Consider the following 12,272-nt stretch of genomic DNA (forward strand, 5'->3'; position numbering starts at 1 on the left):
GGGCAGCCACCGCTTGCTGCCTAGCCTATTACTGTGATATGTCGGGTCATTGAAGGTTCAGTAACTCTAGCAAATACGTATTTCTGACCTGGTAGAGTTCTTATTGTGGTTAAGGGTGGATGCAGTTTTTTATTCGCAATGCGAGTGTAAGTAGGAAACTTCATTGCTTACACTGACGTTTGTTGCCCTGTTATCAGGTTTTTAAAACGAGTGAACGCCGAGAGCAGGTTAAGTTTCCTATAGGTTTGTGAGAAATAACTCGATGGTTACCTTTGATTCAGCACACAAAGCACTTCAACAAGACCACCTTTTAACGGCCAGCTGTCGAGCGCACATAAACACCACAAACCAGCCGCTATGGGACACAGGGCTTATGAGAGCAATACCAAGGCTGAGAGAAGGCTAACGAACGCCACCCTTAACAAACATGCCAGACTAGACCACTGTTCAAGAAGCATAAAGTCAGCGGCAGCAGTGAGTCAGAGTCGTAAAAAGACTCTGTTTTCTATCGCGTGGTGGGTAACTTCATTTGTCTCAACGTGTCCTTTTCCCTCTCCGGCCTTTACTGGCCAACAACTATCATACCCCCCCTTTAACTTTTATAGGATTCTTTGAAGAGAGTCATAAATCTAGTTTCCCATAAAAACAGGGAATTTTCTTTTGGGCGCATGTCATTTTTAATCTACTTTTGTGATCCTGCCCATGGGAGTTTTAAAAAGACAGCCGCAAAATAAACATCAGAGTTCATATTTCTTCTAAGCTTTCTCTACGCACACGTGCACGACGTACACACGCACACATACACACACGGAAAGTGGGGCATGAGTCTGGAGGCTGCATCTAGATCGGTTGGATCTACATCAGGGGTAGTGGGGACAGCTATCACAGCAGCATTCAAATTAGCACACAGCCCCAACTCTCTGATCCCAGACTGGGGACTGAGCATCAGAACAACTGTATCTACAGCTACGATCGTTGACTTCATCATCCTCACCCTGTATCTACAGCTAGGATCATCATCTTCATCATCCTCACCCTCTATCTACAGCTATCACCTTCATCATCCTCACCCTCTATCTACAGCTATCGTCATCGTCATTATTCTCACTCTGCATCTACAGCTATGATCACCTTCATCATCCTGACCCTGTATCTTCAGCCATAATCACCTTCATCCTCATCACCCTGTATCTATAGCTATAATCATCATCATCTCTACCCTCTATCTACAGCTAGGATTATCATCTTCATCATCCTCACCCTGTATCCACAGCCATCAACATCACAAGCACCATCATCATCGTCGCCACCTTCGGGCCTGCATTGAGACAACAAACGGCAACACCACCCACCCCTTGCCGCCGCCCCCCCCCCCCCCACCGAACAGGAAGTGGAGCAGATGGGAACGGCCTACGGGAAGCCTGAGTGCGTTGACACACGAGGAAGCTGACAACTCCAGCACCGATATAGTATACAGTCCTGCTGCCTATGCATCACACTCACTCGGGGGACTTACAGTGTATGACGCTCTGCTGCGGACCTCGCCTTCAAAGTGATATCACTTCCTGAAATCTAAGTATGGGCTTAGCGGGGCCAACGCTCGCTCTATAGCCTTGCCTATGCACTCCAGTGCCTCGAGAGTGTATGAAAATCTACTTTACAGCCCCCGTCTGTCGCAGAGTAAGAGCCAGTAATGAATGTTTCTCTTTGCACGGATTGCTATTTTACAAATATCTCAACCCGGTACGGTTGCTATTCCCTTCATATTGTCATCTCTCAAACTCTCCATTTTATTTCAATTTGCATGTGATTTGATTCTACGCCCCCGCGCGAAGGCTCTGCACCTTGCTGACTCTCCCTCTCCCGTATTGCCCTCTCTCTCTCCCCCCCTCCCGCCCTTCCCCATTATCTCCCCCGCTCTCCTGATCGAATAAGCCCAGGCAAGGGCAGGCGAGTCACCCGAATTTCCTTCAATCGGTCTCTCTTATGCAACAGCTAGGCCAACCCGGGTTGTCGAGGCCCAACAAAATGAATCCTCACAATGCCTTGTGGGGGAAATGCAATTTTGGAGAAAACATATTAATACGTTCGGTGTTAAGATTCGGGTCCTAGCCCGCCACGGGCAAGCGGGCGAAAGGTCAAAGCCATTACGGCTAAAGATCACAACGCGGCCCTTGTTTCGGCCGTCTGTGACACAATGTCTGGGATGCAGACAAAAGGGATGCATCCTCCCTCCTCATGTAAAACCCGCAAAAGACATCACAGGCAAACAAGTTCCTTGCGTCAACTGAACCTAAACCTGTTCCGGCATGTCAAACATGTCATGGCCCATGCCATGCTACAGGGTGAAAGAGTTTACGGGTAATCTCCAGACTGCTCAGTCAGAGTGAAAGAATGACGTGTAAAAAGACTGATTCAGACAGAGTGGAATTAGCGGGAGGCCGCCCCCACAGTACACGGGTGGACGATTTGGGATTACAATCCAAAGTGATGGCAGTTTATACTTCTTTTTTTATTTTGTTCCATTTAAACGGTGTAGACTCAACAGGTTAGCCCTGCAGGGGGATTGGACTAATATATTCTTGCATGGATGATACAAATCCCCCACAGCTAGTCTGCATGGTGCGTCGGACAAAAGCCAAGGCGAGCAGCCTCATTTCAGCAGTTACTGCTCAGAATTGAGCCATCAGGAGGCGATGGAACCAGCGTCAAAACAATCTCTCGCCGCGTTGGCGACAGGAGCGGAAAGGAGATGTTGACTATGTGTTCTACTGTGTTTTTGTCCCTCTATGTATGCGTGTGTCTGTGTTTTTATCCGCTTGCATGTGTGTGTGTTTTTGTCTGTGTGGGTGTATGTTTGTGTTTTTATCCGTCCATGTGTGTTTGTGAAAAGGGTAAAAACGATTCATTCATACAAATCGATTTGTATTCGATTTGTATGAATACAAATCGAATCTGTGATTCGATTTGTATTCATATTGCCCTACTAGCCTTAAATAAAAAAAACATAACAAGAAATAAGAAAACGACAGAATTGTCAACAGATTGCTTCCGGCCCCTGCGCTGACGATATGTGAGGTGGGTCTGCCCTCTGCAGAAACACGAGGAGAGACCTTTGGCAAGCGAGACGCTCCAATCCTATCAGCAGGGGGCCCCAATAGGGACCAGAGGACACAGTTAATCAGCTTAGAGCGTTGGACCCTGCCCTTGATCTGTCGTGTTATACCGCACACACACCCGCCTTACTTACACACGCGAGAACACACACACACACACACACACACACACACACACACACACACACACACACACACACACACACACACACACACACACACACACACACACACACACACACACAGACCTACAAACATATCTACAAGGCTATCGGTGGAATCGAATTCGGTCCATTCTGTGAATAAAAGGTGGCCGAGTGGAATTGACCCTGTGTCTAAAGACTCAAGAGGATTGCCGGTGCTTGGGCCATTGGAGAGTCCCTGAAATTTGCTATTTCATTGTTAACTGTGAAGGAGGTGGGTAACGTCAACTTGACCCACTTTCAAGCCTGACTTTAACTACCCTCCAAGGACAGCCACACAAATCCCCCTAACACGTGGTCCTACCCGCCAAGGACGTCCACAAAACATAACGCGTGCTCTCCAAGACACAAAACCTCAAGCTCCAGCTGTTTTATGGGATGGAGAACTCCATATCCCTAAAAACAGTGAATAGGATTCCTTGCCTGGCCCTTACTGGCTGTGAAGAGCCAGTTTAAGTGTGCTTTAGGCCGGCTTCCTTTAATAAACAGTTTATGGTCAATCGGCGTTAATGGAAGATATGGCACAAACTCCACTGAGCCGCACCCATAAAGGGGAGCTGTTGAAACAGAGACAGAAATGTTCTACACACAGAGAGAGGACACACACACACACACAGTCACACACACACACACACACACACACACACACACACACACACACACACACACACACACACACACACACACACACACACACACACACACCACACACAAACACACTTAAATCTGGTTGTAACCGGCAGTAAAGAATAAGTACAAAAGAAATCCGCTGCTTATTGTTTGACATGGGTGTTTGACATGGGTGGTAAAATATCTATTGTTTTCTTTGGCTTTCTCAGAGCCAGCGAGAATCATTAACCAACTAAATGGGCATTGGGGGAAAATAAAAAGGAAAAACAAAAGTTTTTAAGGGAAGATGAAATATGAATGAACCACTGCATTACTATAGGATTTAAATAAATACATTTCGCCTTCTTCTTTATGCAGTAAGTGTAGAACATTTCATTATAAACCAAAACAACTTTACGATTCAGTTGACTCGCCATCTAAATAGTTTAATTTAGCTCCATATTTATGCCACTTTCAGAGACCTGAGTGATAAGAAACATTAAACATTTCTCGAATCATGCGTCTTTGCGACATTTGACAACTTCTCTGCAATTACCACGGTTACCATCTGTAATGCCAACGAGACAGATGGGGAGTAGGTTTCCTCTTTCTGTGTGTGTGTATCCAAACTGATGGATGCCAGCAAGAACAGAGGGAAGGGAAGGAGGGAGGGAGAGAGAGCGAGAGCGAGAGAACGAGAGAGCGAGAGCGAGAGAGAATGAGAACGAGAATGAGAACGAGAGCGAGAGAGAGAGAACGAGAGCGAGAGAGAGAACGAGAGAGAGCGAGAACGATTAAGAGAAAACAAGAGAGCGAGGGCGAGAGAGAATGAGAATGAGAACGAGAGAGCGAGAGAGAGAACGAGAGAGAGAGAGAGAGAGAGAGCGAGAGAGAGAGAGAGAGCTGCCATGACTGCAGCACAGTGCGGGAGTGAAAGAGATGGGACGTCAAAGGGGAAACGGCACAGGAAACAAGGAGGTATCGACGAGCCGCCGCGTCCCCGCCGCGGAATAACAAACCGTTTGTCAAACGCCTCGCATGCTAACAGCTCAACGAGCCGGGGTGACAAAAATATACAAAACGTGAAGAAAAGAAAAAAAAAAAAGACTATCAATCTCGGTGAAGTCTTTGGATCTGGGCGACCTCGTTCTCAGTCTGCCCGGGTGTGTGCCAGGGTGCCAGGGCGGCAGGGCGCCGGGCCGACAGGAGCTCACTCCTCCGCCGCAGCGCTGATGACAGCCTCATCCTGAGCACCTGCCCTGTCAGGAGCAACCAGCCCCCAACAGACAAACGCGATGCGGTACGCTGTGCGCTGTAGACAAGACAACCAGGAAGTTTGGGGCTGCCACTGACAACAACAGCCCCCTCACCACCACCACCCTCTCCTCCTCCTCCTCCCCTTCCTCCTCCACCTCCACCACCACCCCAACCTCCTCCACCCTCTCCCCCTCCGCCTCCTCCCCCGCCTCCTCCTCCTCCCCCTCCTCCTCCTGCTCCCTCTCTGGTGTTGAACGCGTATTGGTGACCGACTGCTGCAGTAGAATGTAAACGACCCAGGAAGCCTCAGTATTCCCTGTCCAGACTGTAAACAATACACCTGCACAAACACGCACACACACACACACACTCACGAATGCCAAGTAGGCATATCAACACTCAGGCACACGCACACATAATCTGTTCACGAAGATATTTAATAGTAGAGAGACAGAGAGAGAGTCACACACACAGAGACACACACACACACACACACACACACACACACACACACACACACACACACACGAACAACCCATAACATTCAGGCACCGTACACACACAATCCGTTTTTGAACACATAAACACAGAGAGGGACACCGACAAACACACAAACACACACTTTGCAAGCATTTTGCATTTATATCCATTCTTATTAACCCGACGGCATTCAGCAGTACAGTGCGACATGAGTTACCATCGAGCCTAAACAATGGTTCACACACACTAAACAGGAAGACAGGCAGAGACATGCAGCCGGACAGTTAATGCATCCCCACCAGACGACCCGACTGCAAAGACTCAAGGAACAAATCTTAAATTCTCGCCATAAAACTTTCATTCCAGGCTTCGCGTTTCCCATTGAAAAATAGACACACGTAACCTTGACGTTAACTATATACCAGAATGCATCTGCTTTACTAGAGGACGCAGGCTGGCCCCAGCATATATTATAATAACACTGTGCACCCATCTTATATCTGTGCTCCCCAAGTAGTAGAGGTCATGAGCCAGGAGTGGGAATCCAGCCGAGTGGCAGCAATAAACGTCACTGAATGAACTTGGTGATTATCAAAATGTGAGACACATAAATTAAAATGAATTGCTTATTTTAGTGCACAAAATATACTTTAAAGGAGAGGAGCTCTTTTAAAGTATCGCCACTGGGCCCCGGCATGAAAAGGTTTGGCCTCGAACTGGAGAGAGGTCCCGTCCCCCGTCCCCCCCCTGGAAGGCGGATAAAGGGAGGGAGTCTTGGCCTCGTATCTTGTGACAGGGTCGTCGTACCCTTTGGGGGAAGGACTTCAAACACAAGACCTTGTGGCGGGAACATCTTGGAGCTGTTACCCTACCCCCCGCCAACCTCGAAAACACCCTCACACCCATGCCTCACACGCAAGCCCAGCCCAGAGCACACACACACACTCAGCGACACACACACACACTCAGCGACACACACACACACTCAGCGACACACACACACACACACACACACACTCAGCGACACACACACACACACACACACACACACACACACACACACACACACACACACACACACACACACACACACACACACACACACACACACACACACACACACACATGCATCCTTGTAACTAAAACTGATCTGATGATGCAGAAGGACGGGCACCTTAATAACATCTTGTGCAATTACTGAAGAAACAGTCATTTGATGATTAAATCATCACGCTAACTCTAAGGGGAACTAGGTGAATAAACACATAAACAGCCGAAGGGCAATAACTTTCAAATAACATCTAGGCCGTCCTTCATAAACAACCAGCATGGGGACTGAATGCAAACGGACGCCCTGGAGGGAAGTCTGCGATAAGAATATAAAACCCCCCTGAAGAAAACACTCTTTATATTGTGATTCATGTCGGGTACCCAGGAGTTTCCTAATCTCAATGTTTTCGACCTCAGTCAGACGTCGACGGCGGTGTTATGAATGGCCGGTTGCAGAGGGTTTGTCTCTGGACCGGAGTTCCCTGTCACGAGGCAGCTGAGTAATTACAGCGCGCGCCGTACCATTACTCAGCAGATTCCATGTGCGTTTCGCCGGGTAACAAACGCGCGCGGTCGATGGTGGACCGCGTCCAGCTGTATCACAGCTAGAGCCACGATGTTGACAAAACAGTGATGCTTCCTCTCTGCCTTTCCCGATATGTTTTTTGCTACGGCTGGAAAAATATCCAGAAAAACAAATCCCACATTTTTCCCCGCCCAACAACGTTAAAAATAAATGAATTAGAAACGTTCAAAATGAGAGACACCAGGTTGCTTTTCACTTTCAGAAAGAACAGATAAGTGGACACACACACACACACACACACACACACACACACACACACACACACACACACACACACACACACACACACACACACACACACACACACACACACACACACACACACACACACACACACACACACACACACCTGTAGAGAGATGGCAGTGGGCGGCTGGCTGAAGAGTTTGGGGTGGCAGGCCGACCGAAGTCCATGTGCCCTCCTTACGGTCTGCTGTGCGTGTGGAGCAGACAGGGACTCCTGGAGAGAGACAGAGAGACACACACACACTCGTCAGAACTTATCAAGGGAGAGGCAAATTATCCTGTTTGCTCCCGCAGATGGGGAAAGAAATAATTCCTTCCGTGCCATTCCTTAAAACCATCCCATTACAAAACACAGAGTGCAGTTCACTTAAACAGAGGATCCAATTCACTGGGCGCGGGAGAGAGAGTTCGACATGGCTCTAATCACGAATCTCGCGGCTATTCTTTACTCCCATTAATGCTGAGCCCCGGAAAGTCTGTTTGCCAACTCGTTGTGAAACCCAGGAGCTCGATACACATTATCAATTCAAAAGCAACCGTGAGCCTGTGTAACCAGATGAGAGGAGCGTGTTATTGTGCACCGACTGCTGTCTCCCGTCACTCCACAATGAGGAAGGCTGGCTGGCCCCTGCAGCTGTGTTTTGTTTGCTAACGGATTAGCCACGGATGATACTCACAGAGTGACTATCTGCTCATTAGCAATGCCATTAACTTAAGGCGACGGACACAGATTGCTTTGAATGGATGAGGTCTATTGAAGACGAAATCTCTCCCGTTCTGTATTGTCGTAGGGCTTTCAGATGGTCACACATGGTCCTTTATTTTGCACAGGCTGTAGATCTCCCATTGTCCCGCTTTATTTAACCGGTTTGTTGGTGGGGCTCTCTTTGTCGGGCCGTTCAGAAGTACCGGTGATTGCAGAAGGCAACAGCTGAGGTAAGGCAACAGGTCTGTATGTACATATGTAGAGAGAATGAGCTCTGTGAGGTAGTGAGTGAGGTAGTGAGTGAGTGAGTGAGTGAGTGAGTGAGTGAGTGAGTGAGTGAGTGAGTGAGTGAGTGAGTGAGTGAGTGAGTGAGTGAGTGAGTGAGTGAGTGAGCGAGCTCTGCGGGTGAGTCAGCAAGCGAGTATGCGCGCCCGCGCGTGCGTGCGTGCTTGAAAGCATGAGAGAGCTACTCTCAATACACAGTACAAGGCCACTGGAAACATCCTCATAGTTCACCACTGCTAACGTCGGCATAAGCGTTGAACGATGTACCTCCACAGTGGCGGTGCTTTTGTGCTTCCCACACAACCCGTCACTAGGGTCACTATCGCCATGTCAACAGTGAGCGCCACAACACCAAACAACAAGCAGGCGCCTGGCTTGAATAAGGCCAAGCTACAGTAAGCAAAAACGGCCAAAAAGGACAGACGGAAGGATGAGATTGGGAACACCACCTACACACAAATCCTGGATGTGTAAACCACGCTCTACGGATTCATAAGACCGCAGAGTCACACTCGCTCTGCCGTCATCGACGGCATTCAGGATTCCTTCCAACTCCAACAATACACGAGCTGAATGAGTAATCGCAGAAATAGTTTGAGGCCACACGGGATGCAACGCAATTTCACTCGTTGAGTGTCTGGATGCTCATACACAAAACACGATTGGTTCTCCCCCCTCGTGAACCAGTGAGATTGGGGTGTGCTTCAAAAAACGAAATTGCACCACAGAACTAGAACGCCAGGTATTTGAGAATTCAAGGCTCACAGATACGCTAACATGATGAATTATTACGATGACCCACCTCCATGCTCTGACACACCGGTCGTGAGGAGGAAATTCATAGAGTTCCAAGAGCCTGTTTAGAAGAAGCCAGCATTGCCCTTAAACTGATATAACCCCACCTCCTACACACAGATTTCTGCTACTGTAAAGGTTCAAGTAAACAAAATAAAATATATGAATTGTAGGAAAAGAGGATTATTTACTGTGAGGTCATGTTGGCTGGCCAAGGTTTCAACGTCATGTGATTGTGGCAGAAATAAGCAGCATGGGCAGTGTAGGAAGATCAGTTGTAAAATACTTGTTCATGTTCACTCAATGTCATGTAGCACAACTATGACTTGACACAAATGTATATTCAAAATGCAATGCGAATCACTGTCAGTGTTTGGATCCACCACCAAGACAAGGATTTCTCCACACTGTCAATTTTATAATGTGAAATATAGTAGTTTAACTTCCAGTTTAGTTTGAGCACTGACAATAAATGGTGGGGGAGGAAAATAAGTTTGTCCTTGGATAAGCAGTGCCTCTAAATAAACAAATCACAGAAAGTGAAAGGTTACATTAAGAATTTACTACAATGCTGGAAATCAATTTGCCACTGTTTTAACGCATTACATGGTCCTCTTCTGAACGCTGAATGAGACAGGACATGTGCTCTGGGAGACATTTGGGGAGTTGGTTGAACTTATCTGTGGCAGCAGTCCATTGAAGACTCCACCGTGACTATTTGTGTTGATTAGATTGCCAACAAGGGCATTAGCTGCTCAGACTATACAAGACACAATAACTAACTTAAACACACACACACACACACACACACACACACACACACACAAACACACACACCTAATCCTCCTGCCATAGTTACAATATCCCATTGAAAAAAGAAGTTGTTTCTTTCACAAACGAATGGATAAACAATATCATCTTTCCATTTAGCCAAAACAGGTCAAGCATTTGTTGTTAATTTCGGTTAACAACAAGGCTACATTATCTTCTGCGATTCTCTCAGGGGATAAAGTGTGATACAAACACGGTACGTCTCATTCCCACTTGCGCTACAAGTCACGGCAGGCACCGGGACACGCTCGGGGAAAAGGCAGGCGCCGAATGGATTGTGACACAGTTGATCTTAGCGTTACTAGCTTCTGGTGCGTTACCAGGGTCTCGCCCAAAGACTACCACCACAGAAATGCGTTGAATTCTTCATTAAATTCTTAAAATTAGCAACTGCCGGGTGACACTTCTTGGCACAGTGTCTGATGACCCGATAGAGTCATTTCAGACATCGAGTCATTTCAACTCCCGACAAATGACCTAAGACGAGCCCTGTTACGGGTCTGGTCAGGAAGCGGTCAGGTCATCTCTTAAGCAGTCGTTCACTTGTTGGAGCCCTGCATATGAAACAGCAGAACGCTCTTTATACGACCACGAGTCGGAGGGGAAGCACCAAGGGATCATTTCACTAGCCATCACGCACGTCATAAACCAGCTCAGGCAGTGCTCCAGCGTCCGCTTACTGTTAAATATCTCTGGGCTGACGTTGGCCCAGGCTTGTTGGCTGTTTGACCCGTGTTCTCGACCGTGTCAAAACCAAGAGCCGGGAAACCAGAACAGGATTTGGATAAATATCCTGTTGGACACTCATCCAAACCCCGTAGGAAACCTGCGTGGAATGGTCGGCGTGTCTAGTCCTGTCTCCGTCCAACTACGCCCCAGATTGGGTAAGGTGGTTAAGTATACAAGTGTCCGCTTCGTAAGCTTAAGCAATAAGCCCATGTGGACATACAGTGGATTTGTTACAGCATACACCATTGGCTAGTCACATCAACCATATATTCAAGACACTGTACCACATTCACGCCACTGTAACACAAAACAAGAGCAGTAAGCAGCAGTACTAAAAGCTCAGAGAGACATCTCGAAAACGGGGGAGGGTGTGTTGAGGGGCCTAAATTGGAGAGCATTTGACAGTATGTTTGTGAGTGTGTCGGCAGAATTTCCTCGATCACCCGGGGGGGGGTACAACAGCTGGAGGTCAAACGCAGGCAACTCAGCACCAGATCCACTATTTTCAAGGAGCTTCTAGGCAGATGGCAGGCAGAACAGCTATCGAGAAGCCTTGAGGTCATATCGATGCTTGTAGACCGTTCCAAGGACCGAGCCCTGGTCGTTCCTTCATGTTAGTCCTCGTAGGTGGTTTTACATTAGCTGTCCTAGCTGCTCACCATTAAACAGTGAATAGAAGAGTTTCTTGTGTAGGCCTATGGCCTTTGTATTTTCTACACTGTCCTGAGGGCACGCCTACCACTTGTGTACCATGTGCTAAAGTGTAAGGGTTAGTCTGTATTCTGACGACTACAGCAAAGAGACATCACATAAGTATCTGTAAACTGACTACCAAGACATTCTTGTTTTTCAATGATTTAAATTCTGTTTAAATCATTGAACAAAAAAATCTGTTATTGATTAATAATCATATTAATTGTCCTAATCATGTTTGTCGTAGCATATTGACAATGAACTTGGAAATAAAAAAAAGCTGAAGTTCTCCATCCAAAGTCACATCCCAAGTACACATCATCAGCCCGCTAGCTTTAGCACGAGGTCTATGTGGAAGACTCATCGTGTGGTTAGGTGGGTAAACAAATGGACAGGTGTTCTATCATTTCAATCATTTCATCGGGCCTGAATGAATTGATTGGACAGGCTTATTAAATTACCTGCCACAGCCACAGAAACCAGATAATTTTATTTATTTTTTCACAGCATTTAATGTATTGACTGTTGTGTGAAGAGAATAAAAAAAAAATGCTTCTAAAATAAGTTGCCTACCATAGCTCTAATGTAATCAAATTACTCTCTTGAGTAATTTGATTTGTTGACTAGCTGGCCTACCGTACACTAGCCAACAAGCCCTACTCTGGCCTAACAACGTTATAAATAAG

Source organism: Gadus macrocephalus, chromosome 15 (assembly GCF_031168955.1).
Source record: "Gadus macrocephalus chromosome 15, ASM3116895v1".
NCBI classification, from domain to species: Eukaryota; Metazoa; Chordata; class Actinopteri; order Gadiformes; family Gadidae; genus Gadus; species Gadus macrocephalus.